Below are 26,891 nucleotides of genomic sequence, written 5' to 3' on the forward strand. Positions count from 1 at the left end.
ATGCCATTGTCTACAACTTGATTGGTGTTTCTTCACAGCAAACTAAATATGAAGACATTTGCTTTTGAAAAATCTTATCCTTGAGTTTGAGGGGGCCTCATAGTGTACATATTATGGTCAACTTGCATAAATAGTCAAACATGTACAGCTGCAGGTTTCTTTCTTTGTATGTCTTCCTTTTCATTGTACAGCTGTCAGTTTATAACAGCAAGAAGCAATGTACGTCTATAAATACTACTTGTACATAACATTCTATTGTGAAAAACAGTTAATAAAAATATTCTGTTCTTCTTCAGTCTTTCCTTTTCTTTTCTCTGTTCAAATTCTCTATAAGACCAAAAGATGGATATTTATGGAGAAACAGATAAAGCATTGCAAAAATAAAAAAATAAAAAACAGAAATTGAAACTTTAAAAAGTGATGTATAAAATTATTGATTTTAGAAAAGGCTTATAAAAAACAGGATGCTATGCAACCATTGCAAGAATTTTGAAGGAATGATAAAAACAACAATGGAGAGAAAATGCAAACTAATGCATTTATGACACATAGCATGCATGCACTTCTACTTTTAAATTACTGTATGCATACATCAAGAGAGACTCCCCCAGAGTTGCTAGATGCTGATGTGCGATCACCCCTAACATCTGTTAATTCTGAGCTTGTGAGTGATGATGTTAAGTTATAATGCACTGGATAAAAGAGAGACAGGGGAGATGGAGAGCCATCTGCAGCACGTAAAGAAGATGACTGCTTGCTTTGTGACCGTATATGATCCTCGACAAGCATTAGTATCACAATGACATTCTCTACTAAAGCCACAGAGAGCTGAGTAGCGTTCTCAGCCTCTGCCTTGGCAGCATCCGGAGACAAACCCTCGGAAGCAACACCAGCAGCAGCCATAGCAATAATTTGAGTCTGCAGTAAGGAAAGCCTGAATGTAGACGTTATTTCTGTTTTCCTTCCACTCTTTTCAACAAAAACAATATATATATAATTGCATTTGTGCGTGTTTTTATACATTCACACATTTCTGTAAGTAGTTGAGAAATTGTTTTCTAGATGAGCATACACATTAATAACCAAAATTAACTAGTAGGGAAAAAACGTCAGAAGATGAAAAGGACAAAATATCTTGTAATGGGAAAAATGAAACTGTTCATTAAGAAAAATCAACAAAGGTTGGAAGAATATGTACCTGGATCTGCAACTCACTAGAAGCGAAGTCCAGCAAGCCACCAAAGAGTCTTCTCTTAAATGTAGGTAATGACTCTTCACGCCTTCAATACATGAACCAAGGAAGAATGGTCACATAAACCAGTATACCAAGGTAAAAAGAGCATCTCTTCAGTGTAAACTTTTCATCAAGACAAGGGAAATATAAGATAGTATAGAAAGATCCTGTGAAAGATATGCCTAAAATTCTTCATAATATTTTTCCACAAAGCTAGACTAGGATTATGGCATTGAATTCAGAGAAGGAAATGTCAGAAAAGAACGAGAAAATAGAGTACATATCAGCAGAATAATAGCATAGATCAGTGTTATCAAAGAACTGCTCATCCATTATCAAGAATGCCACTAATCTATTATTCATGCCTGTCTTTCAGACATCATTTGTTGCTCATTTAGTTCCCTGTCAATCAATGTGGAGCAGATCTGGGAGTGACTGCGTATTTTATTAAATATTTAAACTTCAGTGAAACTTACAATTTTCAAAAGATCGAGAATATCTTTAATTCAGTTAACCTTGGGACTGGCTTCACAACCTGGCACATATATAACAATGATATGTTGTATTTCAATTCCAAATCGAGGACCTTTAAGAAAATATAATTTTTATTTTACTGGAAACAATGAAATAGGATAATTTAATAGCAATGAAAATTTTCCCCTGAAAATTTATAGAAAAGCAGTCACTCCCAAGGCTTGTGATCCCTCTGTATATCACGATATTTTAGAATTCTATTTCAAGACATTTTAACTATCACAGTCAACATAACGGAAAATAGGGCATCCACTTAAGTGTATGCTAATTGATTTTATTTTAAATTTGGTTGGAAAAATATGAAGAAATAATATAAAATTAATAGTAAAATTCATAATATGTCAAAAAAAAATGGTAATTGAAACTAAATAAATAATTGAAATAATCTCTCTACAAATAAAAACCTTACAAGAGTTTAAAATTAATCAAAAACTAAAATTATAATTATCTCAAAATATATTTTGTCAATAAAATAAAAATAAAATTTATATAAAAATATCATATAAACATGTTCATATTTATCATTTGTGTCAACAGATAATTTTATCAAATCCAATGAGCTAATTAGCTTTTTGGATACTTCTACAAAATATTGCCAATGTCAAACAACATCAAGTAAAGGAACAGACTATCATGATGGAGCTGAATAAAGTAATAGAAGAAAGAAACTTAACGAGCTCCTGATGGATACAAACTTACCTAATTCGCTGTTCTCCTGTGCTAGATCCACCAATAATTGAAAGCCATTCTGCACAATGAATTGTTGCTTCAATATCCTACAAAAATTAAGCAACAGGAAGTAGAATGAATGAACCTGATAAAAATAGAAATCAAGATGGGCAAAGAAGACAGTCCTGTTTTATTTTACTTGACACTTTGGCTACAAACTCTTATTGGTTTCAGAGTTCAAAACATCATGGCACCAAGAACCCCTTCTTTTGCTGCCGAACTAAATTTACTTCAAATATATATATATATATATATATATATATATATATATATATATATAAACGCAAAATAGAAAAATAAGAAGAAAGGACATCTTTTGTATGTGATACGTAACTCAATATAACCAAACCTTAGATCACCAAGTGATCAAATAACACATTAGGCGCTATGAACAAACCAATGAAATTCGAGTAAACCAAAAATTATTTGCACTATACGTCAAGTCTCATCTAAAATTACAACATTCATTAATTAGAACTCCAACCAAAGAAACAAAGAATTAATATAAAAATATTAAAAAATAAACTATGGCATGATCAGGCAGTAGCCGAATATAATGCAAATAAACCTTCCATCCGTCCTTTTGGCGCATTGAACGTTCTAGCATTATAACAAGGAATTTATATATTATGTCCTCTATGTCCCCAAGGCTTGTCGAATCAGATGATTTGCCGGGACCCAACTGTTCAATCAAAAAAAAAAAAAAACATGCAGCATAAATAATAACATTACACAAGTTGACATGTATACAAATCAATTTATTTTCAAACCACGCTAATTTGAAAACATAGCCCTCTTGCACCCTTGTTGTATTAGAGTAGTATAAACCTAGTGCAGTTCATTATGCTGTGTTTTCAGTAGCTGTAGCATTTTTAGTTGTTATATTATTTCTGCTTTAACTAACAGACGAATGTCAAATGGGCATGCTCTTTAGGGTTCAAGCTCTATAGAGTTCCATGATCTTGTATTCTCTATCTAAAATCAGATTTTTCCCTCTCTTCCTCTCTCTCTCAGATGTTCCTCTTCCGTTCCTCTTTCTCTCTCTGGACTCTGGACCATCCTGAAAAGTACAACCTCCACCACATTCCAAGGTAGATAAGTTTCAATGAAAACAATCCAAAAGGTAAAATCTCAATCCCGGCTTAGGATCATATATAAGGTTTCTAATACAACCCGATAATATTTTTCAAAATTTATAAATTAAATCAGGTTTTTTCTACTCAAAGAAAAAACATTTTTAAATGAATTTTGAGACTTAAACCATTTAAAATCAAATTTATTAACACCACAATCGATTCATAAAGACCCTTGTGAATTATTTGCTTCAAACATTGTTTTCGAGCCACAATGTTATGATAATGACACATGACCTCGCAATAATCCATATGTTAACTTTTTTCTCGAGATTTTGAACGGGAGACATAAGTGTCTGTTAAATTTTATTGAAGAAAAATGAAGTGATAGTAAAGAAAGGCAAAGTTAAGAGCTTCATAAATTATTACCTCATAGTTTGAGATTAGGACCTCAAGAATCCATTCAGGCCATTCCTCCATATTTGTCAGAATCCCTTTATTTTCTGGATGACTGCAAGCCAAAAATTGAAGATCCTGAAATCATACATAAACAGGGAGCTTAAAACTAGAGGGTCAGAAACAAGTTCTCAATTAGGAAGTACATGCACTGCTGGAACTCTTCATCGGACTCAATTCCATAAACAGACTTTCTGTATGTATGGCAGTGGCAAGTGCATGCACTGCAATACTTAACTATGTACTTAAAGCCAATACATGCCAAAAGGCAATACTTTGCTCATAAGACCAGAAGAAATGGAGAGACTATAGACTTAAATGTGAGATATAACCAACATAGCTTAAATCTTTTTATCTATGTTTTCAATGAACTATGGATTGAAAACTAAGGAAGTCTACTAAAGCATGATTTCTCGCTCTATGAATTGAAACAATCACCTAGTGACCATATACTATTTATTGAGCATTTGGCTTCAAGGGGATATACTGTCTATTTCAGATCATATAATTGTCATTGGAAATTATCAGGCAGGAATGGAAGCCCTAAAAACAATGTTTGGTAACTTTCAAAATCATGCTACTCATTATGTATGTTAGGAAGTTCTGTATTTTATCCTTGCTATATTTTTAATATTTATTATATGTGTATCTTGCTATTAAAACTAGGATTATGTATTTAAAAACAATCCCATAATTACAGCGGTTTGTTTCCTTAGAATTTGTTGCTAGTAAGATATTAATGCATTACCGGAAGTTGTTGGTAGAATATTAAGTGTGCAACTGGAAGCTAATAGTTGTTAGAAGATTCTAGAGATCTCTTTATAATTGTTACTTTAGGGTTAGAGTTCTCTGTACATAAAGGTTGATATACAATTTCACATGAATCAATTTGAATAAATGCTAACTACATTGATCTTCTTTCTTTTATATTAATCTTTTGAAGTTAGATTTAGAGCTCTTGATCTTGGGAGCCATACTTTCATATTTACTCTTTACCGTCTTAGTTATGATTTCTTTTAGGATTGCTTGAAGTGTACCCATTTCCTTCAAATATTAGGATTTCCTAAAGTGCACCTAACACATGGTTTTGTCACCGCTGACTCACCCCGTTTGTCATCCACCAAAGATGTCACCAAACCCTTGTCGGACATGTTGTTGGACCATCGCCGAAGCTTTAACCAGAGCTTAGTCAAAGATTTTGCTAGAGTTGTTGTCAGACCTTTTGCCTGAGTTGTTGCTGGATCTTCCACCATTGCCATTGTCAGAATTGTTACTATCGTCACTGCTACCACTGTCAGAGCTTTTTTTTTTTTCTTATTGCTCTGTTTTAATTAAGAAGAGGCTAAGTGATAACTCAATTTCTATATTCTCATATTAAGGCTTATTACATCCAATTAGGATTTATATTTCTTTTATCTTTCATTTTTTTAGCTTGGTTTATCAATTTTTAGGAAGTTTAGGAGTTGTAGCACTGCCTAGCACCATTTATTCGCGCCCGACACGTTTTTAAAACATGCTATTTGTAATGGTACTGCTCAGCACCATTTTATTATCACCAAGAACAGCTGTGAAGGGGTACTCCCTGTTTCGTTGGCGCTCAACGCAGCAGAAAAATGCAGGATTTTCACCCCTAACCTTTGTTATTTGTTTTGCTTATAACTTTCTCTACAAGAGTCCAATTGAGTTGATTCTTTTCTGCATTGGATTCTAGACTCAAAGGGCTCTAATTTGAAGATCACAGCAGATTACAAGCGCAGAAATAGCTTAAGCTTTTCTTTCAAAATCTGTGCATTTAGCAAAGCTTTGGAGCAAATCCCCTCTACATCTAATGTGCACATGGAATGGCCCAAATGAGGTTGAGCAAGGGAAATGTAACCATCCACATGCTATATCAGCAGATAACACAGAAACCAATTCTGAATTGGCAGCAGCACACACTCACAAAAAGAAGCTTTTTGGCAGATGTGGAGCAACTTTTTAGCACCTTCCATATTTTTGTTAGGGATGTTTTCTGTTTAGCTTTTAATGAAAATATACCTGGGAGGAGGAATGTAATAGCGAGAGAGAGAGAGAGAGAGAGTTGCTTCAATTTTCTGAGTGGGGAGAGGAGAAAACACAATGTTGTAGTCTTGATTTCTTGTTAGTTTTTGATTCTCCATATGTTTTAAGCTCTTCTTTTCACTGTTCCATTTCCTATGACTTTTTTGCTCTTCCACCTAATTTTAGTGATTAAGATGATATTAGTTTTCCTGGGGCGTTTGTCCATTTTTAATGCTAGATTCTGGTTTTGCGTGTGTTTTATCTACTAGTGCTGAGATCAATGGTTGACTTTGCACAATGAACTCCAATCCAGTGTTAATCTCTGATTTTCTGAACTACTATTTCAGCCACTGGTTCTGCACTGTTTTACTATGCTATGTGTTGCCTTTTTCATCTTTTTCAGCACTAGGTTGGAGCACTTGCTATTCTGTTGAATTTTTTCTTTTGATATCTATTTTTACTCTATAGTTTGATCATGCATTTCATGTCCTTCACTTTACATTCCAATCTTGCATTTTCATTTTCTCAGTTTTAGTGAAAGTTGTACCTATTTTATCCTCTATTACACATTTCTCTTTTTGGTTAAATTCTTTTTTGATATTGCAATTATGCTTTCATTCAATTGACTCCATAGTACTTGTTTTTATCTCTTAGCTGTTTTATTTTCAAATTTCCATTGCATCTTCCTTTTGGTATTACACACCTCATCTCACAGTTCTGGTTTAGCTGCATTTTTGTTTTCTAGTTTCATAGCCTGTATGTCATGATCTTAACTGCTTTTTAATTATTCTAGCCTTTAGTTACTACTTTATGTTCTTACTTCTGAAAACCCCCCAAAAATCTGTCTTTCAACAAGTCCATGAACTCACTGCAATAGCTCTCCTTGGACTGACCTAAGTTGATCCTTATACTACATTAGTAAAGGGGGTTAGTACAGTTTGTTTGGGATAATTTAGGTGAAAAAGTTCTCAGCACTAAGGAATCCCTATTATTTACTTAAGCATGTCATGTTACGTAGATTTTTCTCATGAAAGAAAAATCTAAAGTTTCTACTTAATTTGACAAATTTTTTCATACAATAAAAACACAATTTGGAAAGTAAATTAAAACTTTATGTGCTAATGATAAGAAAGAATATGTCTATCATGATGTAAGACCCGGGAAAAACTTAGAGTAATCGAGTGAAGATATAAAGAAAAGTTGTTGATATTTAGTAAGTGATTTAAGCTGTTATTTTATTTTATTTTATTTAATTATTTAATTTAATTATCACACATGGAAAAATTAATTTATTGATTTAAGCCATTATTTTATTTATTTTAATTATCATCTTAATTATCACATACATTTTGTCATCATTCTTTACATTTTGGGCAACTTTTGCATGTGTTCTTGGTTTTGCATGTTTACGGTTAGGTGGATTGGGGGTTCTTTCCTTTACATATTACAATGCATGCAGTTTTGTGCTCTTTAAAATTACTATCACATGTTTAATTGATGGGTGGAAGAACATGGGCACACGTGCAAAGTTTTATCTTTCCCTTTAAGCTTTTAGGAGCAGTACCCTTTTCTTCCATCTTTCGTTATCCCTTAATACATGTTTAGGTGCTTAAAGACCATGGACCCCACGTATATTTATGCTTGCTTTCTTTATGATTTTTGGGTGTAGCTTTACACACTTCCTTTGGTCTTTTCTTTGCCATCACGTCAGGTCCTTCATTGCTAGTTTAGAAATAGCTTTGTCTCTTTCATAGCACATGCTAGTTGATTGGTAGAAGACATGGGCCCACACATAAATTCATTTTCTCTTTCCTTAGCTTTTGGGTGCATGCACATGTAAAGGATAGCCAATTTTAGCTTAGTGTTTATTACACCTCTAACTTTTGATAGAACAACCATGCAAGGCCTTTTTAGTGCAACTTAGAACATGATGCCGTGCCCATGCATACGGTTTTTGCTCCAGTAATTCATGCAACCATCATCTGATTGGGTGGTAGTTACGTTCTCCACTTTATTTTCCGAAGTTTCGTTAGTGGGGTTCCTTCTATGTGTTCATGAATTTCGTTGGTTGCTTTAAGCCAATGCATAGGTGCTACCAAGAGGTTTTATTTCTTGCTTTACCTAAGATTGTAGGATATTAGAGGGGAGTAGAGTTGATTTCTTTTGCTAGACAAACGCGGGTCGGTATTCTTGTTGGACACGTGTGTGGTTTGGTTTTCACTCCTGCCAGCGAGAGTGATCTCAAAGGGTATTTAGACTTGGCCGTAGTTTTGTTGGAAATCTTTAGCTCTCATGTGTTGCATGTTGTGATTGTTTTTCATTGCTTGAAAAATCTTGGTGGAGTTAATTTTTGTGAGGTTTTCCATTGTACCTAGAGACTCAATGATGACTCTTTCGCCTGTGTGGAGCAGTGGAAAGAGATTCTCTTCGCCTGTGTGATACAATGGAAGATGATTAGTCTGAATGTTGTACTTTATCGCCTGTGCGAGGCAGTGGGGAAAGCAAAGATGTTTTGTCTTAGTTCCGGCTCGTTGCTAAGTATAGTGTTCGGTGTGCGATGCATCAAAGTTGTTACTCGTAAGTTCTTGAGGAATAAGGGAGATAGGTCAGGTGCTGCGATGGCAGGACGACTCGAACCGTTTGGTTCTAAAAACTAGATGATGTGGTGGTTAAAAGGTGGCTGAAAACCAAAGCTTGGTTGTGATTACTATGTTTAAGTATTTTAGCTGGATGTGATGTTGAGTATTATTTGAAATGTCTTATTTTGCTAAATTTCGTTTATATATTGTTATTTGTGGTTAGCTTAGCCCTATTTGTTTGTTTGTGTATTTGTTGTGTGTGTGATGATCGTATCACGTGTGTATTAGACGGGAGCAGGTGATATTCTGATGCTTCTGGTGTGGAGTAGATTGACGAGAGGATGGATGAAAATTTTTAGACAATTAAAGTTTTAAACTACAAAATCTTATAACTAAATTTGAAATTTTTGCTTAAGTACGGTTTCAACGATAATCATTTTCCGCTAAACGTGTTCATTTTATAACTTTCCGTGACATTCCAAATTGAGGTGTTACACATGACATGTCTAAATTTCTTTCCAAAAATAGTATTGCTCATGAATTTACTTGTGTTAATATACCACAACAAAATAGCATTGCTGAAAGAAAAAATAGGCATCTTCTTGAGGTGGCACATACACTTCTTTGGAAAAGAGAGAGATAGGTCACGTTACAGAATTAGTTACTAAACAATATAAACAGGGGGTAAATTGTTCGTGTTTTTTTGTAGGAGAGAAAAGGTGCTTTGAAATCTAGGTTAACACACTCAATAATAAACTCCAAGAGGTAGATTGTCTTTTGTTTTTCTGGATTCAATTCCTCTTGTTGTTTAAATAGAACCTAGTTGAGCCTATCACTTTCTTTTTATTAGTTTTAATCTTATTATCAGACTTAGCTAGTCTCTTATGGAAGTAAAGAAATTATTTTTGTTGCACCACAATCTTGTTGATCTTAAAATATTGGTGACATTCCCTTAGAACATCCAAAAAAAAAAAAATAAGCGTCTAACAAGAAACTAAAATTCCTAAATTAAGCAAGTATTTCAATAAGTAAATTGCTATAAGAAAATCAAATGCATAAATCAAGAACATTAGAAAAGAAGACACTAACATTAGAAAAGAACATTGTGAAAAAAAGTGTTAAGCCATTACCTGTAGTGCTATGCTCTGCAAAGGCCTGGGTGCAAATGGAAGGGAATGCAAAAGCGCTATTAGCAGTTGTGAATGCTCAAAGCGATGACTAGAATCATTGAAATCCAGCCCATTCTCTGTCGAAGAGGCATTTATCTGAAATAAAAAAGAGCAGAAAAAACGTGGCAAATGAAAACGTGAGTATCTTAAATAGATATCCAATGTGGCTTCAAGGCTTTGGTGTATTAATGTTTTAACAATATAAGACGGAAATTTTCATTTATAATTGAGTATTACCTTCTTATTCCAATTAATATGCTTCCTCTATAATGAGAAAAGACAAAACTTAGCCTATTCCTAAAAAGTGAATTTTAAGTCTTGTTGAAATATGGATATAAATACAACACATTTACTGTATAATAAATATAGATTTGTTTATAAGAAACCCCTAAATATAAGGGTTTGGGATTTCTTTACTGCACCGTGAGGCTTGTGAATTTGATAAACACGAAAGAGTGTATCTATTCGCATTAGCAACAATAGAAGTACACAACCTTTCCAATTAATCTGTAGTGGTATATGGGCACAATCTATACTATAACTAGTATCTCTTGGTTCCGTTGGTTCGTAGTCTTTATTTGCACAAGAGTTGTTTTGCTCCATTTACTTACACAAAAATATGACGTGGCTATTGTTATTTCCATCTTTCATTCAACGACTCAACATTAATTTGAGGCCAACACAAAAAGATTTAGGTCCAACAATGCTAGGGATTATTTCAACAAAACTGCGTATACTTATTTTCAATACAAAGGATCAATCATGATTCTTCATGTGTCTATACTCCCAGCAAAATGGAGTGATATAGAGGAAAAATAGGCACTTTCTTAAGCACTTCTCTTTCAGAAGAAAGTTCCAAAATATTAATAGGGAGAAGTTGTCCTCACTGCTGCATATATGATAAATAGGTTTTCCTCACACATCCTAGAATACAAAAGTCCACTTGAAACCCTAAACAATATTTCTCTCACTCAAAGATCTCTGATGGCCTTATTTCTAGAATATTTGGTTGCACAGCTCTTGTACACATCCACAACCAAAATAGGGACAAACTTTATCCGCAGGCTATTAGATGCGTCTATCTTGGTTATTCAGTAACTCCAAAAGGTTACAAGTGTTATAACCCTTCATCTAAATAATTGTATATCTGCAATGATATCACCTTCATTGACTTTTTTTTTTCTCCAATGTTGGCTGCGAAGAATTTCTTTCAAAAGATTTTGATGACCACCTTCAACCCTTTGCTCTGTCATATGCTCTAATTGAAACCTCCAAAAATGAACCTACGGCTCAGCAAATTAACTCTAGGGCAGAATTAGAAGCTAAAACTAATAATATCACTAATGCCACTGAACTGCAACTAGAAAATACTGGATCAACAATTTTCCAAGATTCAACAATGTCTACACAAGAATGAAAGGCATTCCATACATGTGACATGTTCATGAATTCAATCCAAGTTTTGAACCTAAAACTATAGATAGACTTGAACCAGATGATGGGAACACTTTAAACTCTCTAAATGACATTGATCTTCTCATAGCCATCAGAAAGGTACTAGAAACTACACAACAAACTTTCTATCCTCTACACAAATTATCAGTTAACCATAAAAGATGCACTGTTAGTTTGAATTCTATTGTTGTCCCTAACATGATACTGAGACTTTGACAAAGAAAGAATGGAAAGATGTCATGAAAGTGGAGATTGATGGATTGGAAAAATATAATACTTGGGAAATTGTTGGCAAACCCAAACAAAAGAATATTTCTGGCAGCAAATGCATAATCACAGTAAAATATAAGGCTGGTGGGTATATTGAAAGGTACAAAATGAGATAGTTTGCCAAGGGATAACTCGAGCTTATGGAATAGACTACCAAGACACTCTTGCACCAATTGCTAAAATGAATACAGTAAGGATTTTTTTTGTTTTACCATACCTTCCCACATTGATTGGAACCTTCTATAATATGATGTTTAAAATACATTTCTCCATGGAAACCTCAAAGCAAAATTCTACATGAATAGTTGACCTAGGTTTGAAGGAGACAAAAAATAAGGTGTGCAGACTCAAAAGGCTCTTTATGGACTGGAACAATCCCTTAGAGCTTGATTCGGAAGATTCACAAAAGCTATGAGGGGATTGCGCTACAAAGTCAAGGAGATCACACTTTCTTTACTAAACATTGAGGAAAACAGGAGGTAACAATCCTTGTAGTTTATGTTGATTATATTATAGCAACGGGAAATGATTAAAAAGAGAATGAATTGAAACAGAGACAAGTCCAAGAGTTTGAACAAAAAGAGCTAGAAAGATTGATATATTTTCTAAGGGTTGAAGTAGCCTACTCTAACCAAGGAATTTTCATATATAGCAAAAATATATAACTGCTTTGTTGGTAGAAACTTGAAAAAGTGGGTGCAAACCAATAGATCTTAATCATAAGTTATGTAAGGCTGAAGACAAACCAATAGTGGACAAAAAGATGTATTAGAGACCGATTGGAAGATTCATATATCTGACTCACGGCCAAACATTGTTCATTCAGTGAGTTTCATCAACCAATTTATGCATGGACTGAAGGAATCTCATCTTCAAGCTGCTTAAATAATTCTATATTACTTCAAGAGCATCGTGGGAAAACAAATATTGTTCAAAAAAATGGAAGACTAATTCTTGAAGCCTACCCTAATGCAGATTATGCAAGTTCAGGTCCATTGCACAAGGGCTATGTGAGTTATTATGACTAAAAATTATCTTAGATGACTTGAAGGTTAATTTGGAGGGACCCGTGAAGCTCTAATATTATAATGAGTTAGCAATAGACATTGCACATATCCCATTCAGAATAATAGGACAAAACATGCTGAAATAGATAAACACATCATTAAGGGAAAATTAGAAGAAAGTTTCGAATGCATGTCAGACATTCCGTCCAACCAACATGTGATGTGCTGACAAAAGGATGCAATCCTTATACTTCAATAATCTCATAACCAAGCTGAAAATGGAGGATATTTATTCCTCAACTTGAGACGGCATGTTGAAATATGACTGTAAATATTGCACATTTACTATACAATAAATACAAATTGGCTAAATAATAAATATATATTTGTTTGCAAGAAATTCCTAAACTTAAGGGATTGGGATTTGGAGTTTATTTGGTAGATTTGTTTAGTCTTTAGTTATGGAGATTTGTTTCCTTTATTTCAGGAGACTTATTTCCTTTTATTTGGATCTTATTTTTCATTAAATAGCAATTATTGTTTCTTTTTTGTATCAAGAAAAATAATTTCTTAATTATTGCTTACAGCCTACAAAATTTTTCACGAGTCTAACTCAGTTTCACAAAACTGGCTAGCAAGTTGAAGTTTACACCTATTTATAAATTATAATTTGATCATATCTCTAATCAATCTACTCTCACCAAGGACTGGATATAAATATTTATGGGTAGTCTTATAGCGATCCAAAAGCAAGTGAATAAATAGACCCAACAAAACTTTCTAGGATAAGCTCTCATACTATCTTAGAAAGTGGATTTTAAGCTTAACCTAACCTCACAAAACTGGCTTTAAGGTAGGGTCTCTTGATGCCAACTTGAATTAAGATGTGATAATAAAAGCAGTGGTTTATTGTGCTCAGTTGATGTATATTATATATACACACATACATTTATGTAGGAAAAGTACTGTCCTATAACACTCAACCCTTAAGCTAGGGGTACATACACCCAAAAATGCAGTTTTACGAAAGTTGTACAATAAAATAAGAGTCACAGTTTTGACATCATTATAGGCATATCTAATTAGAATCAATTTATTAGAATCTGATTAAAACATATCACATCATGTATACTCATAAAATTCCCTATAATTATCTGTAGTAATCGCAATTACTATGTATTTCTTGCAATCATGTAACGTGTACACAGTTTCAACATCTCTTGCATCTATCTCTCTTTCAACAAAATCTTAAATAGATTTTGCACATTTTATCTCAAAGTGTCATACAATGCAAATAACATGGATAGTACACATACAAAGCAAAGAATGTAAGAGCTATATCATACAGAATTGAGTTGGAAGAATTATAATTTTTTCTCATATTGAAAGAAATAACATACATTTACACACCTAGAAAGAAAGAAAATCTATAAGATTATAATGGCCAAAGAAAATAAGCTTATACTAAATAAAACATGTCAATTTCAATAAACACAATATTTTCCCTTTTTATACTGGTATATAATTAACTGTCACTAATAGTATCCTACATTTGGCATCGACTAGGGACTAGGGATAAGGTAGAGAGAGTATGTCATACCGAGGCAGTCAATAAAGCTATATAGACATTGTTTGTCATCAGCCTACCCGGTGCTGCCTGGAATGCCTTTTGTAAGGCGTAAAAAAGAAAAGAAACCTTATCTTCAAACATCGTACTTCCACCATCTTGCAGTCCAACACCCAATAGGTTGCTTGCTGTATCAAGACCAGAGCGGGAACCATGCCCCAGATGCCCAGAAACCATTAAAGCACCCAAGATACCAACAATCCCAACAACAATGCCATCACTTTTATCAGCATTATAAACATTTTTCCTAGCACTGTCAGCACTGATGGATAGACTTATGCCTCCCAAATTCTTGACAGATGGAGTTTCTGAGGTACGTGACATCTCTTCAATATACACATCAGGAGAACTAGGACCAATATTACTGCAACTATCAGCAGATTGAGAACCTTCATCATCCTGATATGTTTCTGCGATTTCACTGCTACCATCATTGTCATTTTTTTTAAATTCAGGATTCTTTGCCACCGATTCGAGAGCATCACTTTCTCCAGCTTTAACTTCCCTTTGGAGCAGAACAAGAAGAGTTTCTATCCCACCACATGCTAGGAATGCTTTTGCAAATGAGTGAGCTCTAGCTGTGTTAGGCTGCACAACCAACCTGTAGAAGAGATGTAACACCCTAGCAATCTGGAAAATAAAGTAAATAAAAAGTAAAATTTCTTTTAATTTTGATAACGGATATTTTATAAATTAAACCAAAGCATAACAAATTTGGTTTAGATTGTTCAGATTTCCAAATAAGCCACTAAGCTTGAGATTAGTAATAACCACAAAGAGAAGATGTGGATTACTTGTGTTCAGACAAAGCAGAATATAAAATATCAATAACCCTGAGTTTCTGCTAATTTAGTTATGCAACAATGTAAGGTATTTTACTAGTTAATGTCTCATAAAGTACATTCAGAGAATACAATGTTATACAGAAAATAGGGTTTAGTCTTCGGGCAATTACAGTAGAAGTGTCAAATATCCCAAACACAACTGTTGGAGTCAATCCTCCCATATAAATTGTAAAAGCGTGGAGCAAGTTAGAAGCTCTAGTTGAAGGGGAGATGCCATAGCACTACTTTCTCATCTCCTTTATAATCATTGTAATTAATTCTCAAGTTTAAAAGGAGATGATTTCTTTCTTCTTATTATTTCTCATTGGATACATCCGATATATATATATATATATATATATATATATATATATATATATATATATGTATGTATATATATATATGTATGTATATACATATATACATATATACATATATATATACATACATATATATATGTATATATGTATATATATATATATATGTATATATGTATACATCTATATATATATATATATATGTATGTATATATATATATGTATGTATATACATATATATATATACATATATACATATATATATGTATACATATATACATATATGTATATAAATACATACATATATATATATATATGTATGTATATACATATATGTATGTATACATATATATGTATATACATATACATATATATATATATACATATATACATACATATATACATATATACATATATGTATATATATATATATATGTATATATATATATATATACATCCATTTGTTGGATAATTTTGGAAACAAGAACAAAGTATTCTAGGGAGATGCTAGTAATAAAAACAAGATACAATAACTAAACAAAATTAAAAACTATAAGAATATTATCTGTGTATGATTGCAATTGCCTTCCCAAGCCAAGCAAAGGACGTCATAAGTATGAACATTGTCACAAGCTTGGTCACAAATTGACAGGTGTTATGTCTTACATGGTCGTCCTTTTCGATCTGCTGCAATTGCCCAAGTTGCTTCCTCGCAACCACCTGATTTAGTGTTAAGTTTTACAGAGGGGGTTTCACCGGGGAGAACAACACCAATGAGACCTGAGCCCAACCACATAAGACATTGATACCACTCTCAACCCAAAACCTTAAGGCAATGGGTTTATGGGTCTTTATCCTTATATGGTGCTCTACTTTCTCAATTCTGGTCAATGTGGGACTTCCCAACCACGAGTACTCCTATTCTGCCCTTTTCTGTACCGCCGTTTTTTCTTAACGGGACACGCTTACCTGGAACCCTTACCTGGGACTCTTGCCAGGAAGACTTTCGATACTAGGACCATACTGGTACTGCACTCGTCTGAGCCGGTATTAACCATCGGCTCTGATACCACTTGTTAGGTTTTACAGAGGGGGTTTCACCGGGGAGAACAACACCAAAGAGACCTGAGCCCAACCACATAAGATACTGACACCACTCTCAACCCAAAGCTTGAGAGTGGTGTCAATGTCTTATGTGGTTGGGCTCAGGTCTCATTGGTGTTGTTCTCCCCGGTGAAACCCCCTCTGTAAAACCGAACAAGTGGTATCAGAGCCAATGGTTGAAACCGGCTCAGACGAGTACAGTATGGTCCCTGTATCGAAAGTCTTCCTGGCAAGGGTTCCAGGTAAGCGTGTCCCGTTAAGATGAACGGCGGTACGAGAAGGGGTACGAGAAGGGGTACTCGTGTGGTTGGGAATGCTTCCGCTGGAAGGGGAGTGTACCAATGTGGTTGAAGGGACTCACCCTTGAGGGGGAGAATGTTAGGAATCCAAGTGTGAGTCTAAGTCCCACATTGACCAGAATTGAGAAAGTAGAGCACCATATAAGGATCAAGGCCCATAAACCCATTGCCTTAAGGTTTTGGGTTGAGAGTGGTGTCAGTATCTTATGTGGTTGGGCTCAGGTCTCATTGGTGTTGTTCTCCCCGGTGAAACCCCCTCTGTAAAACCTAACATTTAGGACCCACTTCATCTCATACTTTAGGACAACTTGCTAACAAATGTAACATGGTATCAGAACCATGTTAGAGCCTATCCTAGCAAAGTTTGTTGTTTGTTGGATCTATTGTTTCACCCACTAGCGGACCACCCATTAATGTCTTGACGTGAGGGAGTGTGTTGGAAGCCCACATTGACTAGAGATAAGGTCAATTTACAATATATAATGGGTACAAACCTCACCTTAAAAGCCAGTTTTGTAAGGTTGAGTTAGACTTAAAGTCTAGTCCATAATAATAGTAATTGCTAACAACTATAACACACTACATGCAAAATATAACTAAGTATTCACTCTAACGGTGTGGATTGAAAGTGATAGTACCACTCTCAGTCTCGTTCATGCATTTACAACATTTATTGTTGTTCCTTAGAGACTTTTGAATGGATGGTTAAATTGTATGGCTCTTGAGGAAAGTTTCACATATATGTAAAGAGGGTAAAAGATGTTTTGACTTACTTGGAGCACAAGGTATTAAATATCATTTTAATAGTTGGTGGGATGTTATGCCTTCTTTTATTAGTATTGGTCTCTTCAAGGACAATATCATTTACCTTTTAATAGGTTTGTTTAGATTTTGTTAATGGGTTTGGTTCAAATCCCTCATCTTATATATGTTTTTCTCTCTTTTAATAATATCTAAGTATGCTGCAAATGGTTAATGTTGTAATGTTGTGTGAACCTAGTTGGGATTGTTTTCATAGCATAGTGATGCTAATGAACACTTTCTTTTAGCTATAACAAAAATTCACGGTTTGAGTCCACCAGAAAATCATACATCGGCCTTGCACATTATAGTCCTTGAGTATGTCTATAAATCTTTTGAACATTTAGTTTTTATGTCCAAGTAATGTTCGGCTCCACCCACATTAATTAATGAGCACCTGGCCCCTACCAAAGATAGAGGAAAGTGCTTAGGGAAAATAAGCATGATTAGGAGGGAGGTTTCTTCACCTTTCTTCAAGTTTGTTTAGTTTTTGTCTTGAATAAAGAGACCCATGTTTGTTTCTTGTGTTTTCTAGGGTTGCTAGTGGCACTTCCCTTTTTGAGGTTGTCACCTTCTAGAGAAATGGAGGCCAAGGAGGAATTTAGCCCAAGGGAGTGTACTCACCACACCCCTAATTTTGCTTCGAAGTGGAAAAGCAGAGCATTTTGGATTTGAGTGGGAACCACTTCACACTTGAAGGGGAAAGAATGCAGATTTTTGATGATTTTGTAATGATAGGAGAATATTCTCCCTCTTCCTCATCATTAGGCTTCTAGAAAGATATTGTGTGATTTCTTTATTAACTGAACATGGACTAATAAGAAATAAATACAAGATTTCCAAGCTATGGTACATGACCAATCCCACACAAATACATAACACTTTATTAAAGAAAAATCGTTCAGAAAATAATATAGTTTATGAGCTACATTAGGATATTAAATGTACTGTTAAAAGCTTAGAAGCTGTAAAAGATTCTAGAAATTTCTTTCTAATATTTACTTTCGAGATTGGTCTTCCTGTATATACATGGTGATATTCTCTTTTATGCTATTGAATTAAATAAAAATCTTCTCTTGTTGATATTGATCCTCTTCAAGTTTTACCATCAAGTAAATGGTAGATGGCTCTATTGACAGAACGACTAAAGACTTCTCTCATACTTATGACAGAACAACTAATCAAGGTTTGGTAAGATTTCTGCACCCAATTTCTGCCAAGTCCAGTGTAATTTTGATCAATCAATAATAACAAAGATCGTTTTCTTTTCATAAAGTCACAAACTATCTTTGAAATAAATAAATATTTAAAAAATAATCTATAAGTTGCTTTTTCTGCATAAAGTTTTAAAAATAGAAAGCAAAAATGAAAACAGAGTATAAAAAAAGTTACTAAAATATCTTAAAACATAAAACCAAAGGTAAAAACTATAAGAAGAACCCATCGGAAGCATGAAATAAACTAGGAAAGCCTTTCGGAATACGGATAACCTCAACAAGAATGGCCTAAAAGGATGTTATTTTATAGTACAGTATTTCTGTATTATATGACACGAACTGCAGAATCGTGACATCAGAATATTTTATTATAAGAAACATGAATTATAAGATGTTGCGAGCTTCATATTAACATATTTCTTACCTGACCAGGTTGTCGACAGTCAATTATGAACCCAAGTAAACATCGAACATCATCTGATGCCAATGTAGGAGATGCTGCCACTATTAGAAGCTCAATTACCACTAAGAGCTCGTCAACCAAAGCATTGACCTCACCAATCGGTCTTGTTGATCCAGTTAGATAAAAGTTATTTACTGAATCCTTTTCTGGAACAGTCCAATAGCTTCTTCTACAGCCATCAAGAAGCATTTGAATGGCATTGGCCTCTCGCATCGCTACCGACTCAGTGAAAACCATGTCGGCAAGTGATGATAGAAGCTTCTTTTGTATGCCATAACTACATAAACTCCAAATTTTTAAATCCAGCAACAGTGTGGTGAAGAGACGCACTTTGAGAGTATGGTTGATATTTTGAGATAGACAAAGTGAGACAACTGCAACAACAAGTTCCTCATCACCTACACCATCATATGTTCCTTCACAAAGTGAGGCCAGGGTTTCGAGAAGGTGGTTTAAAATCTTCGAAAGAATCTCAGGTCCTTTGCAACGAGCCAACTCCTCATTGTTCCTCGGATATTGGATGGCCATTGATATAATTCGAAATATTGGACCAGCAAGACATGAAGTGGCTTCAGACACAGAAATATTCCCCTTCCGTGGTTCTAGAGTATCCTCGTGTACATTGCTAATTGCTAAGGGAAGCAAAGATAATGGACCACCGTAAGCCAATGCCCACAAAGCATCCACAGGTCGAATTCGTGTAGCAACATGGACTTGCCCTAGAACCTCTGCTGGGCGTCGAAGCACTCCTGAATCACAATAAAGGAACCAACCATAACAAGTACAGCAGTGCATATTTTACATACCTTGATAAAAGAAATTTTATCATGGTCTGAAATACATGTAATTATTTCACTAAACTTAATGATCTGTATTTTAAATGCTAAAATATTGTACACAAAGTTGTTTTCTTAGAAGGATTTAAATACCGATACTTTGTCTATAGACATGATTTATGACATGATATTGGGACGTCATTTAATCCATGTAACTGTTCAAAAAGACTTGGCTGTTGTTGTTGTTGGACTTCCTAAGAACAAGCCATGGAATATCCTACAAATAATCAGTGATGTCAAAATTAAGAACTGACGAGAGATGGAAAGAACCGGCGACCTCATGGGGATTCGTCTACACTAAAACTAAAAATAATGAGAAAGGGAAGAGAATAGAAAGAAAGAGACTAAATTGTAACACCTACTAATCTGTAGTTAATTCGTAAATCAGACCACATAACGGATAAAGAAACTGAATTCAGCTAATCAAGCACAAGAAACAGTTATATCATGCCTGGCCAGCTAAGCATAAGTTACACAAAAGAAATCTACAATGTTACTTACTCGATGACTCAAATAATATTGCATGGTAGAATATTCTGTATTTTCATGGGCATGGTTCTCTAAATAAATATGAAATTACATTATCTTCCAATAAAATGGTTTTCTTAGAAGTGTTAATGTTCACTTTTTATACTAAAAACAACTATATATAGACCCTGGATAATCTACATCAGGATACACTTCCATTCTTATTTTTTCACTCCTCTTGAACAATAATCCCCTTCCTAAACTTTTCTTCAAATATTGAAGGATTTTCTTTACAACTTGTAAATGTGTCTTCCTAGGATCATGCATGAACCGACTAACTACACTCACAACATAGGCTATGTCAAGTTTGGTGTGAGCTAAGTAAATGAGCTTCTCAACAAGTCTTTGATATTAGCCTTTATTCACAGTAGAACTACCTTTATCACTCTCAATTCCATGATTTTGTCCTATAGGAACTTCATTGGTCTTATAGTCAATCTTAACTCTTTCTATGAGAAGATTAAGAACATACTTTCTTTGGGAGATAAAGATTTCTTTCTTTGAGTAAGATACTTCTATCCCTAGGAAGTACTTCATTTTCCTATATCCTTCATTTCAAATTGAGCAGCAACCTTTTCTTTCAAGATTTGTTTCTCATGTTCATCATCTTCTGCAATAATCATATCATCAACATAGACCAAGAGTAGAGTAAGTTCTCCTTTTAAGGAATGTTTGATGAATAGGGTACCCTCTCCTTGACTTTTGTTGATACTCCATGGAGATCATAACTTGAGTGAGTCTACCAAACCAAGCACGAGGTGATTGCATGAGTCTGTACAAGGCTTTTTTCTACCTACATACTTTATTCCCTTCTTCAATAGGCCTAAAATCTAGAGGAATGTTCATGTAGACTTCTTCCTCTAATTGTCCATGAAAGAAAGCATTTTTCACATCAAGTTGTTGGAATTCTCAAACCAAATAAGTTGCTAATGAGAGAATAATTCTAAAGGTGTTCATTTTTGCCACTGGATCAAATGTCCCCTCATAATCGACACTATAAGTTTCAGTAAATCCTTAAGCAAAAAACCTTGCTTTGTAACGTTCCAATGTGCCATCATATTTATATTTTACATTATAAAACCATTTGCTTCCTATTGTCCTTTTATCTTGTGGTCTATTAAGAATTTCCCATGTTGATTCTTCTCTAACGCAATCATCTCTTCATTCATGGCATCAACCCAATTCTCATCCTTCGATACTTCTTGAACTGAAGTAGGGACTCTAATTACGTAAATGGCAGAAAGGAAACTCTAGGGCAACATAGATGGGTTTTTACTAGTCATAAAATGAGAAATAGGATACTTGGTACACGACTGAGTTGCTTTTCTCAAACCAATGGGAAAGTCCTCTTGGTCAAGTCAACAATTAAAATTCAAGGAATTTTTTAAAGGTTCAAGGGTGTTAGAAGAAGGAGCACTTACACCCAAGTTAGATGATTGGTGGTGTTCTTGGATCGGGTTAGGATGCTTTTGTCTCCTCTTGCATTGTATACAGAAGATATTCTCTGGATGATTAATTTTTGGAACTGCCCGTGACTCGGGAACAAAGATGCCCTTATTAGGAGCAACTTTAGAAACATGACTAATTTCTGAAGTTGACCTTAAATCGGAAACAAAGACGCCTTTGTTAGGAGCAACTTCAGAGATATCCATACGAGATGTGCCGGGAGAAGTATCAAGGGTACCAAAAGTAGTATGAGATGGTTCTTGTAAGAAAGGGACAAAAGATGTCTCAAGACATTTAGAAGACCTAGCTTCAAAACAACTCTCGCCCTGAAACTGAGGACGTTTGTAAAAAGATTTAGTTTCATTAAAAGAGTGATATCCATGGAGATAAAAAAAAACTTTTGACTTGGAGGATGGTAACAACGATATCCCTTTTTATTAGATGCATAAACAAAGGGTATGCATTTAATAGCTCTAGGATCTAACCTTCCACAGAACTGATTATGAATATGGACAAACACAACACATCCAAACACCTGACTATGAAGACAAGAAAGAAAACGAATAGATGGAAAGAAGGAAGACATGAACCCAATGTGGCTTAGACCATCTAGGACTCGAAGGGGAACGCTTGATAAGATAGACAGTAGTAACGACAGTCTCTCCCAATAATATTTAGGGACATACATTTGGAAAAGAAGTGTCTGTATCACCTCAAAAAGATGCCTATTTTTTCTTTTAGTAATGTCATTTTGTTGTAGTGTATCCACACAAGTAAATTCATGAAAACACCATTTTTGGAAAGGAATTTAGACATGTCATTATTTATATATTCCCTCTCATTATCAGAACGTAAATGTTTGGTTAACTTTTCAACTTGTATTTTTACCATATGGAAGAATTCGACATATAAAGTAAAAACTTCAGATTTTTCTTTCATGAGGAAAATCCATGTAACACAAGTACAATCAACAATAAACATGACAAATCATTTAGCACCAGATATACATTGTTTGGTGTAGGCCCCCAAATGTCAAAGTCAATTAAATCAAAAGAATGGACACTCTTTATATTATTGGAATGATATGTGGTATGATGGTATTTTGCAAGTTGAAACACCTCGCATTTAAATTACTAAACAGACTCTTTGCAATAAGGAAGGGAACATGGACTTTAAAACAGAAAAGGAAGGATGCCTTAGATGCCGGTAGAGAAGCCAAATTTGAGAGATCTCAAAAGTAGTGCAAGATTGGAGACTAGAGGTCCTATTTGTGTACTCATACTATCTTTAATTCCCAAGTTCTTAAAACAATACAACCCTTCTAGTTTGATAACCTTCTTTCCCATTTCCCATTCATGACCTAAATTGTTATATATCCTTCTTTCCCACTCACTTGTTAGACAGTTATATCATCTCCAGTTAGGTTTATTATCGGTATCATGTATCTGAGCTATGTATCATATAATACAATGCATCCAATTCATTTAAATCAATGAAAAATATGTTTGGCCTTCCAAAAGAAAAATCAATGAAAAATATCACACTTCCATAAATTTAGCATTTCAGAAATATCACACCTTTCATCATGAGCTTGAAAATCCATAGCTGTAGAAAATCCCTATTTTTTGGTTCCATCTCCTACTTACAACAACCAATTCTCACCTCTCCTATTTAGTCCCTAGAAATTTTGTTAATAGTCTTAATTCTTCAATTATGTTCGTCAATGTTTCTAGTCCTTCCCTCTCGAGATATTTTAGGAAGTTTAAGATTTTAGTCTCTCGGAATATTTTAGGAACTTTTAGATTTTATTTCTATCGGATTTAATTCTATACTTTGGTTATATCACTAGCGTATCAATCCCGCAATCTCAAGCATTTGTTTCATAGAATAGGATGTGTTTGCTTCCTAAATTATCCAATTAATACATGTATATAATGTGGCTGAATAGAGAGAAATTATTTTCTTCTAACTTTGAGATGGTATAAGTACACTTTAGGTCAGGGGTGGAAAATAAGGTTAGAGAACACTTTAGATCACAAGTAAGTTTTTGAACGGAAATAAGATTATTAGAAAGGTTTGAAACATAAAGGACATCTTTAAGATTGAGAGATGGCAAAAGAGAAACATTACCACGTCTGGAACCTTTTAATAACTTATAGTTGAGCATTTAATATCCTATTAATAACAATTAGATTATTTATCAAGCGTTTTTTTCATAAAAAATAACATACTTAAGCAGTAGCAGAAAATTTTATATATTACCGTAAAATCAACACCCAGAAATTATCTGACCTGCAGCACCAGAAGGTGAAGCATCTGGACAGAAACGCCCACTGAGCAAACTAGGATGATAGAGTAGGTGAATGAAATCTCCAATTTCTGCATCCAAAAGAACACTTTCGTCTGCCTTGCTCTGCACATGGGCATTTGTTGCAAGCCATGGTAGTCCTGCTCCATTGCCAAAAGAAGGTACTACATCCCCTCCTCTAGTAGCCAAGCGTGCCATCCTTTCAGGGCCAATTGGTTCCTTGAAGATGTACACAGGCCCCATCTCCGCAAACAACGGGCACTGACGGCGTCGCCGTTGCAAACCAGCCATAGTAGGAGGAGGGTTAGTTCCTATGCAGCAAAATGCAAGGGGTTTGGAAATCCTGGGGAACTCAAAAGGACGAACTTCGTGTAAAGACCCATCTACATACAATCTAATTTCATTTTCTGCATTCCCAAGGATACCAGTTTTGCTTGTATGTTCAAGACCAATGAAGTACCAGCATTGTGGTCTAAATGCATAAGTAAAATGTAAAGCAGATTTCTTTGCCTTTCCACAACCAATTTCAACAACCAAAAACTGAGCATGAAAGTAAGCCTCTATACCCTGATTATCAGCAGATAAAAAACTGAATAAACGTGGCATGTGTGCCGTACCTTCACCAGCAAGAGCACTAGCTGCTGCAGCAGCTGACATAGCTGATGACTTACCTGATTTAGCAAATGCAGCCGCAGCAATTGCAGCGGCAACTGTTGCTGTATTTAGTGCGTCAGCAAATGATTCAATGTAGATCCATGTTGCAAATGCATACCCGTGGATAAATGGCCAGCGACCCTCACCTGGACCCAGCAAACCAGAACTTTCCCCATCAAACTCAAAAGTGCAAGCTGGTCCACTAGATTCCTTTTCACTGATTGCTTTTTCCAATGCAAGCATCAAGCGTGAAGCCCAAATTGTGGTGAGTGTTCTTGGAATGACTTGAAACCATCTACGAAGATCACTAACAGTAAGAGAATGCCCAGCCAAGTATTGTATGCAGCGGCACAACGGAGTTCCATCCCACCTTATTTGCCCATTTAAGCCAACGTCTACAGTGAAAATTTTTTCTGCTGTTCTCAACAGTACTCCTAAAAGACCAGCCATTGAGCACATTGCTCTGTTTCTGGTGCACGCCCTTAATATAGCAAGAAGTCCCCTTACCATTCGTGTCCTAGGTGACATGACAACATCAGAATCACCAACGTAAGGAAGCCAGGGAATCAGTTCACCTGACACAATAGCTGCCCGAGAGTTCAGCATTACACTAGGAGGATTATCACCGTCCTCTTCAAAACTTTCGACACCGCCCATTGTTGCAAGAAGTGAATCTACTATTAAGAAAGACACGCTGTCCATTTCTTCACCATTCCCAAAACTCTCTACTCCGCTTGCAATATTCTTCAGTTTCTCCATACCTTCAGGTTTCCCCATTATAGCAGAATCAATTAAATGCAATAATTCTGCAGACGAATTTTGCCCTGCATTTTTTTCCCAAGACTTTTGTGGAGAACTAACAGAAGAATATGTAGGCGAACCAAAATTAACTGATGGAGGATACTCCTTGTCGGTGTGACCAAAATGCCCCTCTGACCCAGGGCTAGAAATAAGACGATCATGCGACATGTCAGGAACTGGGTAAAGATTACCCTCTGTTGAGTACACCCCAGACGAATATTTTAAACTATTCACTCTATGACCATGCAATCCATTATCAGATATTTTTGTCTCTTTTGGTTCTTCCTCTTCCTCCATTATACTATCACCAAAGAAGCTAATAAATACTCATTCAAATAACTAAACCAGCAATCCACCTGAAAATAACACAACTAAAAAATTATCCAATCAAAAAGTTTAAATTAGACAAGGAAACCAATAACCGATATCAAGAGATTAGAAAAATATATAGTATAATACTTGCAATCGATAAACATTAAATTACAAAACTAAAAACAAACACCACCACAAAATTTCGTCAAAATAAAACCGTTAAAAAGTGCCGGCTTAACTTAGTAACTAAGAAATGCGTTCTCAATCACCTACACTACTTGAAACTCGCTAGCTGGTTATGATTATTCACTCACATTATCTGAAATCAGCTCGAATCCCTCACACATTGCGAGAGCAAATCAACACAGCAGAGATAGTTTCATCGCATCAAAAACGGAAACACTCTCATGCATACATTACACGAAGGCAAAAAAAAATGATCGCGGTGAAGAAATCGGAATTGTTTCGGTGACGTGAGATTCAAGAAAAAAAGAATGGTAAGAAATGGATACCTCGGCGCCGATGAACGCAGCGTGAAGTGACGTTGAGACTTGATCGAAGCTCGGGAATGAAAAAAAAAAAATGAGAGGGAGAAAGAAAGAGAAGGCGAATTGGGCGCGAGAGTGAGGGTGGAATTGGGATTTGGCAAAGCGACTATAACTAACGGAGAGGCTATAAGTATTTTCCGTTTCTGTCTGTGTGGTTTTGCCCAGTCAAACATGGAATTTTGAGAAACCAACGGTTAGCTCGATGGCGCCTTTATTATGTATCCTATTTTACCCTTTTGCTTTTCACTATTTTTTTTTTT

At 35.0% G+C, this 26,891-nt stretch overlaps 1 pseudogene; it reads right to left on the bottom strand.

Moving 5' to 3' along the window:
* Positions 1–26,079, bottom strand: part of LOC114166355 — a 59,449-nt pseudogene extending 33,370 nt beyond the window's left edge.
* Between the last annotated feature and the right edge of the window lie 812 nt (positions 26,080–26,891).

Source organism: Vigna unguiculata, chromosome 10 (genome assembly GCF_004118075.2).
Source record: "Vigna unguiculata cultivar IT97K-499-35 chromosome 10, ASM411807v1, whole genome shotgun sequence".
In the NCBI taxonomy this organism is placed as follows: Eukaryota; Viridiplantae; Streptophyta; class Magnoliopsida; order Fabales; family Fabaceae; genus Vigna; species Vigna unguiculata.